General features: G+C 25.2%; 1 protein-coding gene across 2 annotated transcripts in view; it reads left to right on the forward strand.

Annotated features, from left to right (window-relative positions):
• Nucleotides 1–701: 701 nt before the first annotated feature.
• Nucleotides 702–14,110, forward strand: part of LOC107453449 (uncharacterized) — an 82,679-nt gene continuing 69,270 nt past the window's right edge. For both annotated transcript variants that reach the window (XM_043046833.2, XM_043046834.2), the window contains exon 1: nucleotides 702–748. The gene's annotated coding sequence lies outside the window, so the exon portion shown is untranslated. The remainder of the gene's footprint in view (nucleotides 749–14,110) is intronic.

Below are 14,110 nucleotides of genomic sequence, written 5' to 3' on the forward strand. Positions count from 1 at the left end.
TGTTCTTATGCGTTTTATATTTTGCAAAAATATATTGAAATCGCATATTATGACATTAAGTTTTTAATAAAAAGATTCAAACGGCTGTTTGATGAACAAAATGAATGGAAATTTATAAATGAAATATGATGTTGTAGAACAATTAACTTTAAAAATGATTAAAAATGAGATTTTTTTTTATCAATTTTCATTTTCTCTTCGAAAGTTATATTTTTATACAATAATCCTACGCATTTGAATTACCTACACGCCTTTAATGGATTATTATAATTGAATATGAGATATTGTAATATTATTTTATTTTATTCTTCAGTCATAGAATTTAATTATTAATTTATATTCTTCATTCATAGATAATTCGAAGCTGATTAGTTTTGGTGTTTGGTTTGTGTTCGTATAATCTTCATGCTAAGCTATATATTTCTCACAATATTTTTCATAATTTTCATATATAAAGAGTTTAAGGTAATTAAGATGATTGGGTCATTAAAGATCTTAGTTTATCCTAAATGATTTGATGTCATTGAGTGTTTAGCTCTAATAAATAGATTTGAATCCAATTAAAACTAGTTTATTTCTAATCTTGTCTTTAAATTAATATTTAAAGATATGTTATAATAAAAGATATGTAATAATTCTTTACATGGAAAATTTCATTTAATAATATGCTTTGTTTCTAAAATTTACATTTTCGTTTCTTTTGCAGGGAGTTTGGTTTTGGATACTTGAAAGGGAAATAACATTTTTAGTAAGTTATTTTTCAAATTCTAACTGAAAGTATACATTTAATTTTGGAGAGACTATTGAAAATTTTAAAAGTTCAGAACAGCATTGTTTATTTTTAATAATAAAATGATGTTATTCGTTATTTAAGTAATAAAGTATTTTTAGAAAAGAAATAATGTAGGAAACTAGAGAGATTTGCACACAAAATATTATAAAATTGTTACGTAATTGTTGTAATTAGAGAATTGTTACGCGTATAATATATGACAAAAACGTTGAAATCTTTAAGTTTAGTATAAATGAGTATTTTAGTTTTGTCTGTTTTCAATCTTATGCATGTTTTTTCTTTTAGTTGATGTATAATTTATTATTGCCTTCTTGATTTCTGTTTTGCAATTTCGAATTCTCTTTTTTTATCGATAATCATTTCTTTAGTAATTTTATGAAATTTTATGAAATATTTTTTTCATTTAGGACATATAATTCTATGGTATCACTAAATAATGAGTTGCTCCAGAAATTAATAAAAAAGGTAGAAACTACTTGCGAATAATTTATAGCAGAATAAAATGTTTAATTAAGTATACTTATTCTTAGGAAAAAGATGGAAAGAAAATAGATAGATCTTAGAAAATTTTCAGTTTTTTTTTCTATTTTTTAAATTAAGACAAAAAATTTAATTATTTGATGACAGTTTGAGTTGAGCTATAGCACATTGAAATATCGCAAATCACCTAAAATAGATCTGCGATGGTTAATCAGAAAATTAACTTTGATATGGAAATGGCGTATATCTTCATCACAAAATATTCTTTACAATAGTTTATATTGAATTAAAATTATTAATTTAGACATCTTTATTGATTCAATAAATTTAAAATTTCTATTCAAACTTAACTGAGATCTAAACACTGAGAGGATAATAAATACAATTGCATTTGATAATACCCGACTGGTTTATACTCCATAGTATTTAATTGGCTCGTTCGATTTCATTAAGCACGATCGATAGTATTTACTTGAATGTACTTTTTCTGAACTAATTTCATTTAATTTAATTATATTAAATTTTATTTTTGTAGACATATTTTTATTAAAATATTTTTTATTAATGTTAATAAAAATATTGTTCTTGTAAATTTTTATTTTTATTGTCAATTTACTCAAACTGTACTATATTCAAATCATTGTCTTCTTCGATTGTATATTGTCAATTAATATTTTCTTCTCGTTACTTGACTTATATTCATTATGAAGTTTCTTTTGGTCTATCATTTCCATTTAATTTTAAGTTTATTCCATTTCATTTGACAATAATCTTTTATTTAATTTGATTATCGATTCAAGTGAATTACAACCAACTTCGCTCCATATTTTTACGAATATATTTTATTGCATTTCATTCAATTCTATTCCATGATTCATTTATATTCCATGATATAGTTGAATAAATCAATCTTATTATTTTCGATAAGACTTTCTATTTTATTTTTATACGATACTACTTTGTGTGTTCTTTTTTCCATTATCTTCACGACAATACTATTTTTCATTAAATTTTGTTTAATTCAACGGAGAAGTTCTGAAAAATAACGATAATAAAATGACTCTTTGACTGTACGGTACGGTAATTTATACACATTTTTCGATTATTTACGGGCTTGTAAAAATATGGAACTTCACGATAATTCAGATATACTTAGATTCAGATAATTCAGATTCAGATAATTCAGAATGCAGTGTCTCACAAAAAACATTAATTCAATGTAAATCGAATACAAATAATTCTTATTATCAAACAAAAAATATAGATACTTAAATATTGAGGACAAGTAAGCATTACATTGTTTAAAATGTGTTTTCGTTTTGCATTAAAAAGTGCACTAATATAATACAAGAATTATTTAAAAAGATATTCTCATAATTCTCTTGTATGTATTTAATAGCTTAATACTTTCTGAGGAATATATTTCTCAGTTGTAGTGTACTAAAGCAGAGAATTTTGAAAATGTTTTAAATTTTAAAAACATTCATCAGCAGTTAAGGGGTTTTATCAGTTTATTATATGGGATTTAATATATTATTTGGTTATTGCCTTGAGATTTTGTGTTTTATAGCACTAATTAAGCATTAAAACATAACTTAAACTTTTCGTAACAACTGCTCAAACTCCCTTGAAGTTGGAGGGTATAATATTTCAGTATGTCACGCATATGTTCTGATGAGAAGTAATTACTATAGTGAGTACGAAAAATAAAAAAAATCTTATGTATTTTTTAATGATATGAATTATCTGGTTATAAGGTTTTTTTATTTGAAAGGGAAAAGATTTCTTCGGTTGATAATTCTAAATTCAAAAAATTTTACGTTTTATTCAACATCTTATCAAAATTCTCTGAAAAGAAAGTATGGAGTTAATATTTTTCTTTTATTATTTGTAACTAGTGAAAGTATTGTTTTTATATGAAAATCTTCTACAGTAGTTTACCTTTTAATTGTGAAGTTATTATTTTGAAGTTAAGCTACTTAAGCAACTTGAAGTTAATATTTTTTTTAATTCCCCCCATTGTTTGTGTATTGATTTTCATGACAGTAGCTGTTTAATTTATGGCAATCTTTGGATTCAAAAAATGTGAGTGTGTTTTTTGTAGCTTTATATACTTTTATTGTTAAAAGTTGAAATATTTACCACCGATGTTTGACAAAATCAATCAAAAACGGAAATTGGCTTGTAGATTATTAAAGTATTATCGACAACCTGAACTTTATTTATCCTAGGTAGCTCAAACCGTTGGAGTATTTTAAGTCATTTTGCCGGGTAAATTTCAGTCGCTTATTTCAGTTAAATTTTTTCGTATTAGTCAAGTTTTGAATCTGTATGTTTTTTAAGTTAAGTTTATAAATCTTTATTTATACTTAAGGAAATTTCATCATAAATTTATACATTTCATATTTTTAATCACTTAACTCTTATTTTTAAGTTAAAGCTCCCATAAAAATTTTAAACATTATCTAAAATTATTTTTATATGGTTTGTTTACTTCATTGATTGTATTTCCATTTCGATTTTTCGATTTTTTTTCATTCATTGCTGTTTCTTGTACCGAGTAAGCTACTGAAATGTTTCCACAAAACTGACATATAAAATTTTTGTACAATCAGGGTCAGACTAGGGTTATGGGGCTCAGGAAAGCAATTTAGTAAGGGACCCTTAAGCGAATAAACTATTTATGTTATGACGTAAATATTAAAATTTTTTTTAATTATTTTGTTATTGTGTATACCAATTTATTCGAAGTTTTAAAACTTGTATAACAAGCTAGATATATTATGCTTAGACTTTAATAAGATCTTAATTTTTAATAAGATCTTTCATATTTAAATTCTATTTTATTAAATTTTGAATTTACTTCTGTCACTTTTGTCGATCCTTAATATTTATACATCTACAAAAACATAACATAAGACAACGTTCTATACTTAGCAAAAAATATTATTTTATCTCTTTTCAACTCATAAAAATCAAAGTTTTTAAATAAAGTTTTTAAGTCATCTCTTAAGTACTGAAATCACATAAATATTTCAATCAAATAGTTCTTTCGTAGTATTATGTTCCACACAAGATAAATAAAAAAAAACTTTTCTTTTGATGAAATTTAGCAGTTTATTAAAAACTAAAAAATTAATGTACAAAATTTAGTTTGTTTATTTATTAGGTTTTTTAAACATTTTTAATTTGTTTATTTATTTTTGTTTTATCAAGTAAATACATTTGATTTATGAAAGTTGAAACTTAATTTTTAAATAACTGTTTCACTTTTTAAACAGCGATTAGTTTGTTTCAAGATAAAGTTACAAATAATATTAATATTTATGCAAGTTTCCAAAATAAAGTAAGCAGTTTCAAATAGCTTTTTTTGCTTATAAAGGCAACAAATTCAGTAACTAAGTTCTGCATGGCTGGCTAACGTCTGATTTCACAAAATTCAATTTTATTGTTACACAATTTCTTTAAAAAAAATTTTTTTATATGAATTGTTTCATTTATTTGTATCGAAGTATTAAAGTGTGACACTTTTTTTCAAAAAGTTTTTCGAGCATTGAAAATGAACGTTAAGAATTTCGACCTTTTTATAAAATATTTCAAAGCCAGACAAAAATTTTCTTTTAAGATATTTAAAGCGTGCATGATAAAAATAAGGTCATTGTAGTTGTTGCCATTGCTCTTTTCATTTGTTTTCTCTCAGTGCGTGAAATTCAATGAATTACTTTTGAAGAAGTGCTTTTTTTTATTTCATCATAAATTTTTCTCTTTTGAAACTATTTTTTTGTCTACTTTTATTGCATATTGGTATTACTAAAAAAGTTTTTGAATGCTTTGAAGAAATTGCGGAAATGCAACTGTAATATAATTGTAACATACGAAAAAGAGTAAAAGAGCAAAAAAGTTTAAATTCCTACTAAAGAAATAAAGATAGTATAAATTAATAGTAATAAAAGTGTATAAATATTTGCATTTTTGGCTTCTTATTATTAAACTGCAATAATTACTTATATTTCTTTATTAATATTAATATGAAAGTGGGGAAATGACATAGAGATAAGTCATTTTTGATAATCTAAAAACAGTTTTTGATTTGAAAATTTCGTAATATCACTGAATGAGTCAGATTATTTATTATAACAATATAATCTGGCAACTAATAGCGAGAATTTCTTAAGACTCTTCCTTGTTTTTTTTTATAAATTTCCAAAGTATTTTTATTATAAATGTTCAAATACTGTTAAAATATTTGAGAATGATAGTTAATATCGTCTTGTTAATTCGAGGAGAATTTGAAACTGTTTAATTAAGAAGAATTTTTTTTACCGTTTAACTAATGAGTGTTACCGTAACTTAAGATGTTCTTTTATGATATTTTTGTGGTCAAGACCTGATTACTTTGGTTCTTTTACTTTGGTTTTTGAGTCATTTCGCGTCAGATCAATCAATGCTGGACTGATCCTTTTCTGAATTTCATATGCAATTTGGTGTAATGGACAAGAATTGTAAATTATGTAAGATTACCGTTTTCTAGATTCTTATTTTTATTTTAAACTAGTTTAAAATTTAAACAGAACATGTTAAAACTTTATAAATAAGGGCAAATTTGCATATACATAATGTTTGTAAGCTTTCTCGTTACTATTGAAAAGTAAATTCTTAAAACTTTTAGAAGCTACGAATTGGAACTTTCAACTATACCATATATAATTTCCTGACGCTAGGTCAAATACAAAGGTTTGACCTTGACCTTAAATACCTCTAACCATATTAAATGATTAAGATAAAGATAATTTCTTACAAAAATAGTGTTTGTCCACCATTTTTGGCACTTATTTCTAATTTTTGAAGCTGGTTTACTTCTGGTTAGGCTTAAAATATGTGAATTAGTTACATTATATTAAAAAAGCTTTTTGGTTATATTTAAAGAAAATTGGTTTTCAAAAGCAAATTATTTAAGGAGATTATATAAATTTAAAAATAAGAAATAGGCTTAAAAATAATTAGCTTGTTTAACTGACATTATTTTAAACAGAATTTGCAGTTCATGTAAAATATTTGTGCATTCTTAATTTTATGAAATAAGTTAGGAATGTGATGCTACCTTATTGCTAGTAATCTTAATTTCACATTTCATATAAGAAGCTGATCCAAATAAGGAATGACAATCTCATTAGCTCTAATTTGAAATGAAAAAAAAATTTAAACTGCTTCTTGAAAATTTCTCTCATTGTTTGTAAAAAATAATGAATGAAAATCTTAGGAAAAAAAAACATGAAAGACGAAATATTCGGGATATTTTAATTTTAGATTCAAACATGTGCTTCAGATCTTTAGTGAGATGATAATTTTAATATACAAAACTTAATTAAAATTCACTTTTTGAATAGTCATGTTCTTTTTCCTTTTATGCCTCAAAAAAAACCCAGTTGATTTCGAGTATATCTGTTTTTTTCTCTATCTACAGAAAATTTGCTTTTTTAATACAGGATTGCTTGAATAATACTTATTTAATTCTGACGAAACACATCAACTTAAACATTGTTACTTTGGAAATATCCGAAACTTTATTTGTTAACCAGCTTGCAGAAAAAAAAACTGACAAAGACTTTAAGATATATCTCAATTTAAAATTACAGCTAAAAGAGGAAAAAGAATTCTAATGAACTTTGTTTAGATCAATAATTTGAATAAATAAATAAAATACAAAAAAATAGGATGTTAAAAAGGATGTTCGCATTACAGCATATCAAAACATTTATTAATTAGATATTTACTGAAAATATTTTCTGATAATCAATTTATCAGTTTCACGTCAGCAAACTGCTTAATCTGTTATTTTTATAAAATATATATAAATTCATTTTTAAATGATAAGTAGAAGCACCGTCCCCAAAGAAAAGAAATATTCACTGTTGTACCTGTGAAGGTGCTCAACACATCTCCCTTGTTGATTCTGTACAGTCCTTCTGTTGAGGGTACAGGCGGTCTATAGGTAAAATAATGTTACGGCAAAAAAACCCCATCTTTTTTCTGTATTTTTTTAAGAGTGCATATTTTGAAATATTAAAATCAAAATGTCAAGTCAGTTAACCACAATACTTTGACATAACGTCGAAAGATCACGTAGGATATTGATTGAAGGGAATATTTCTTGTGTCTTAGATTTTTCTTTTACTACAATCGGGAAAAATCTTTTTCTTTCAACTTTCTCACAATTTCTTATATTCTAAAGTTAATTTCGAAACGAGAGGGGTCTTAGAGATAAAAGTCATATGGGTCATTACACGGTCGCATGCTGAACATTTTTAGTGCATTTATTGTATAATTTTGTTTTAATTTAGTTTGTGCTTCAATGCAGTTTTACTCTAATAGAAATTTTAGGAAATTTTCATGAAGTACGAATAATTCTATAATTTTTAAGCCTAAGAACAAAAATCTGTTAATTATAATAATTAAAGCAAGCATCACGTGCAGGACGGAGCTGAAACTGCATAAATATATTTTTTGAAATAAATAGACGAATTCGGCGAATTGAAAAAAAATATTATCGCATTTATTTTCTTAAAATGCAAACGTTTGAAAGCACTCTGAAGCAATGATATCTAATTAATTACCAATGATTAAAAATAAATCTTGCTAAAAATTTGAATAATTTCCCTGAGAGATAGTAATAACGATATTTGACGATATCTAGTCCTAAATGATAACGATATCTAGTAATAACGATATCTAGTCCTGAAGACAAGTCAAATCCTGGATCAAGTGTTGGAAGAAATTCGCCTTCGTTTTTGGAACTGACCTGCGTTACATGAAAAGGAAAACTACGAAAACCTATCACGATTAGTCTGTCGGAAGCAATGTGGTTGGTGCGAGTCGGGTTCGGAATTTGCAACGATCAGCTTTGTCTATGATTCTAACCCTGACACCCCAGTGGGAGGTGAGCGCCCTATCCCCCGATCCACCAAGGCTGTAATTTGATAATTTATCGTCCTCCAAGTTCCCTATGTAAGTGCATCAGAAAGTAAAATTTGGCATGTATTGTGACATATATGCTTGTTTTTGTACAGATTGTAAAATTTGCTTTCTGTTTCGTTCATGCTATCTTAATTCCTTCCTTTAGATTCATTAATTTTATTTCTTCTTCTGATGTCACAAACCATGCAATTTCAGTTTCTAAATTCTGAAAAATTCGGAAATAAAAATTTATTTTTTGCTCCTGGCTTCTTCCAGCTCGATCTTTTATTTTTTAATATTTTTTTCTTGCCTGTGATATATTTATTGTTAAGAACCGAAAATACATCGAGTAATTAGAAAGGGCCACCATCTTTTGTGTGAAAATATAAACAAAATATTTTTTCCAGAATTTCTCATTATTAACCCAAAGAATACATTCAGAATAATTATTTTCATAGTTTCATATTCAATATTTCGTATTAAATTTAGTGTGCAAAAAAAGAACTATTATTTCAATTTAATTTATTTTCATCACTTATTTATTAATTGAGCTACGCAAAAGAAAAAGCCACCCGATTTTCAACTTTTTATAAATTTTCGATTTTGTGATGCTACGTGAGGGACAAAGCGCATTTTTCGATATTTTTTTTCTTGTAAAAAGTCGTACTTTTACTCTATTGGTGATCTCTTGTCAAACGAGAAGTGCCCTTTCCAGATATAATTCGCAGAAAGGCCAATGACTGACGAGCTTGACTTAACTAAGTGCAATTCAAAACAACAACAGAATTATTGTTAATCGTAATTTCATGAAATGCTTCAAGTTCTATAACATATTTTTGTATTTATCTTAATAACATCTTAATAACAGCCAAGTGTGTAGTGATTAAATTCGTCTTATTTTCTTCAAATTAATGTTTTTCTTAAATAAGATGCTCATAAATGATTTTTAGATTGTTATTAATAATTTGAAGTTATTTTTTATGTTAGTCGCTTTTTTCATATTATACCGGCCTTACCTTTTCTCTTATAATAATTTAATTGGAATTTTTTGTTTGGAGAGTCTATTATAACGAAATCCTGATTGAATTGGTTAGTTTGTGATTATTCTATATTTAGCAACTTTGTAATTACGTTACTCCACGCTTATGGAATGTCTTGTTGTAATAATGTGCTCACTAAAACATTTTCTAATAAACTTTCTTTTAGGTGATTTCTTGCTCTTCTTTGTGTTTTTTTTAAATTATTATTTGATTTGTGGGAAATTCCACGGTGGCGGACATTGTCAATTTTAAGAGCTTATATCTGTATTTTGGCTATAAACCAGTTATGAAATGCTTAAAAAGTTTTTTAATTATGTTTATGTATACCTGTGATTGAATAATTGAGCAAAATGAAGGTGAAAGACCTTCCAGTTTTTTTAATTAAAATGTTTGACTGATATGATTCATTTGGATTATGAGTTATTTGGGATTATTATGAGTTATTTGGGTTATAAGTTTTCATTTATGTGAAAATTCCAGTGAATATTGTCAGATATCATTGAGCTTTTTTTTTCTGTTAGAAGACATTCATATGAAGCATAATACATAATTGTTATGATAAATTTGAATTAATTTTACATGGATAATTTATTTTCCCATTGAAAAGGGCACAACTACTGTAACTACTGTGACAAAGATGTGACAGGTGTGACACTCTGCAAAGTTTATATTTTGAAGAGTTATTTTGTAATTTATTAAATTTATTATTGATCTGGATAAATAATGAACAATATATTTAGACAATACGCAGGCAAGTTTTATTAGAAATAAAACAATTTCTTTAAAATTTGTTGTGACCTCTACTAATTACAAGTAATATTAGGGTAACTTTTTCGACGGTTTACAAAGGATAATTTTTCAACATAACTCTCATCTTTTTTCAGACCAACAAATAGAGAAACATATGAATACTTAATATAAATATAATTTATATCTTGAAATGTGTGGGGAACCACTGATAAATATATATTTTGAACTGTAAATCGTATATTTTATTGGAAACCGTACGAATTTAAAAGTTTGCTTCTATCAACAACAAAAAAGTTAAAGATGAATATAGATTCAAAAATTTAAAAAAAAGGTTTTATTAAAAAGTATATAATGATTTTTTTATCAATTTCATTTTTACTATTAATTCTGTGGAAAATAACTGTATATAATTTTCTTTTTTACTTTTGCAACTGCACAGATTGAAAAATTCTTAATTAGGTAAGATTGTGAGTAAACAAAGATTGGTAAGGAAATACCGGGGAATTTCTTTACCTATCTTTATTTACTCACAATCTTACCTATCTTTACTCAGTCACTTAGTCATAAACAGCAAAAATTTTAAAAAATTACAACTTTATTATTCATTTGCTTATAAGTTTTCCTTATATCAGTGATGTGGTATTACTTCATCATAAATGTATCTCTTAGTCAAAATTTAATTTTTTTTCTATACTATGCGAGCAAGAAATAAAATTTACTTTTATCTTTTGAATTCCTTTTGAGCAGAACCCGACAAAGCGGTATTAAAGAATACATTTTAAGGAATATAACTAAATGTTTTATTTTTGGGTATAATTATGGCTATGAAAAAATTCCTATAATACACTTTTAGTTTTGTTTTTAACTTATAACAAAAATTAGAGAAAAATGCTTACAACAACTTTTAAAAGTAATTTAATTAAAATATGGCTAATTAGATGAATAGATAACAGATATAATATAAAGTTTGGAAATTGAGCTGTATATTTAATTGGTAGTTTTATTTATGCAAACAATTGCTAAAAATAAACAAAAAAGTTCTCCTTAAATTTATGAAGGAATGCAAATAGTTTTTATGTTATAGAATATTTTTAGTCACTTTGTCTTATTATGTATAAAAAAGTACTTAACCTTCTAATTCCTACAGAAAATATGTATAAATAAAACTTAAATTATTTGAAATTGTCACACCCGACACAGCGATTTGTTACACCCGTCACAGAAATTTGGTCACACCCATTACACCAAATATAATAATTTTTATTTGTATTTCACATTTATTTCGAACTGCAAAATAACACTTTTAGAAAGTTTTATGTTTTTATAAAGAAGGGTGTAGTTGTGTTCATTATAAATTTTTTTACTGCCCTGGCTTATTATTTTTGAGTTTTCACTTTGATATAAATTCTTTTTTCTATCTTTTGAGTTTAATTTGGTTGATAATACTATTTGATTTTTTGTTGCTAATCTGTTTTTAATAACAACCATTTTTTGTTTTATTACGTACAGTAACTCGAGGTTACTTAGACTACATATGCGTTTAAGACATCTGCCAATTTAAGAGAATTTACTTTAGAGAATTGTTGTAAAACTTGGGCCTACTGTTACTCTCCATACTTATAAGTGTAAAAGTTTTCTAAATTAATAATATGTTGGATCGAATAGATTCTAATTTTTTAATAAAACCCCCCTAAAAAAATTCAATGAAAACGTAATGGCTTAATTAACGAAGCAATTTTTAGGAAATTTAGCTGCCAGTACAAATTCAATATTTAGCTGTGTTTGCTAAATACATGGTAAGTCTAACAAAAGTCTAAACAAAATGCGTGTATATTGTTTAAAAATAGTTAGTAAAAATGAAAGTGTTGAAAGCATTTTAGGTTTATATTTCACTTTCAGGAAGTTTAGATGTTAAGTGAAAGGGAAATTCAAGACGTCGTACAATTTATTTTTCGAATTTGTTTAATTAAAACAGTTAAAACGATGATTTAAAGTGTTAAGATCATTAAGAATTAAAGAAAAAAAATTTTTTTACAAATGGGACAAATTTATTTCCGCTTAGTTTTATACGTAACAATACTATGGATTAACATGAATAATCCTACCATTTATTATTAAAAATTCAGAGTTTTTTAGAGTAGGTCAATTAGAAAAAGTGCTTAAAAAGTAAACGCAGTATATTTAGCTGGTAAAAGAATGTTTCCAATTTCTAATTATCCTAATCCAGTTATAAAAGAATAAAGCCAACAACAGTTTTTAAACATTTCTGTGACATTTAAATTAATTCATGTTTTTCACGGTTTCTTATTCATGTGTCCGTCTGCAATCTAAACAGCTAGTGAGCCTGGGGGTAGCTAAAGATAGTTTTAAGAAAAAAAAGAGTAGTAGCAGCTGTAATTCCGTGCAATAAACAACAATGTTTTTAAAAATATAGAAATAAATTCGAATGGAAATGTTATTAATGAAGTAAACTAGTCATAAAAGAAATTTTTGCGATTTTGTTTAAAAACGGTTTTAGGAACTTCAATCTATCTATACGAGTTTTATGATTAAACATATGAAACATACATTTATAATGAAATTTGCTTAAATGTGAGAATAACATGTGATTGTAAAAAATGTAACAAATATGTGATTCAAAACAGACCAATGCATGTCAAGAAAATTGGCAAAATCGCATGTAAAATAGTGTTGCTAAGACCAGCGTCTGAAATATACCTAAAAAAATGGGCTTAAGTTAATCCGGTGGTTGGATCTTATGTTTTATTTATAATATGTTCATTGACACATATTATAAATAAAATATCCTTAAATAACAAATTATCTGTCACACATAAAACATAACATTTTTTATAACATACGATTTAAATTTTTGCTTTCAAAAACAGAAAGAAATTATAATAATGAAAGTACATCTGCAATATTTAAAACTTAAAAAAATGTTATAAAAAGTGTTTAAGGATAATAGTCTACGTTTGAGATGTTTATTTGCAGCTAACTTTCCAGAAATGAAATAGTAATTATAGTAAACAGTTATTAATGCAAAGTGGTTTCTTAGTATCCAATATCATTCATAAATATGCTGTTCTTTTTTATTTATTTATTTATTAAATTACAAAAGTTTGGAAAAAAACAAATATTTTTTTTTGCTAATCAAGGAGAATGTTAGTTTTTTTAAAAAATCTTATACTGATTAGAAACATAGAAATGATGAGTAAGAAGTATAAATATTTTTAGGATAGAAGAGATAAATTTTTAAGGAAATATGATTTTAAAATTGTAATTATTATATCACTGTTTATTCAGTTTTTTTATTCGTAAAATTAATGCATTAAGGAAACGTTTTACTTCTGGATAACTTATTTTTTTAAAAATATTTTCTCTTTTCTTAAAGCCTGACTAAAATGTACAATGAAAAATTATATTTTCATTACTCTATTATGCTTTTTATTATCTTATATTTATTAGATAATCATAATGCTGCAATGAAATTTTATTCAAATTTTTTTATCAGTTCTTTAAAAAATATACTTAATGGAATATACCTTATAAACTTACATAATATAAGCTTTATGAAACAAGTAATTATTATTTTTACGGCTTCTTTCTTATTAAAATCTTAGTTATCAATAATATCAATGCATAGTAAGACATAGTAACAAAAGTAACAAAACAGATAGTAACAAAAACGCAGTTAAAAGTATCTCAAGCTTAAAAAATTCAACCTCTTGAACATTGTTTTATTTTAAGTAAATGTTTAATCAATGATAAAGTAAAATACTGATTAAACTCATTAAATACTGAATTTTTGACAAAATCTCTAAAATTTTGGTTTCTTTGAATGAACGAATCTTTCATTTTAGCTTACTTTTAAGCTACATACATGCAGTACATTAGATATTTGATGTTACTTAAAGATTGTGTATCTTAATTATGTAATGTATGGAATACATCAAGTTTACTGCGTATTTTTAGTTTACAGTATATTTTAAGTTTGACTGTACGTTTCAAAGTACAAAAGTTGTTCAAAGCTCGTTTTTTTTTTTTTTTTTTTTTTTTTTTTTTTTTTTTTTTTTTTTTTTTTTTTTTTTTT

The sequence above is a fragment of the Parasteatoda tepidariorum genome, chromosome 3, assembly GCF_043381705.1.
Source record: "Parasteatoda tepidariorum isolate YZ-2023 chromosome 3, CAS_Ptep_4.0, whole genome shotgun sequence".
Classification (NCBI taxonomy): Eukaryota; Metazoa; Arthropoda; class Arachnida; order Araneae; family Theridiidae; genus Parasteatoda; species Parasteatoda tepidariorum.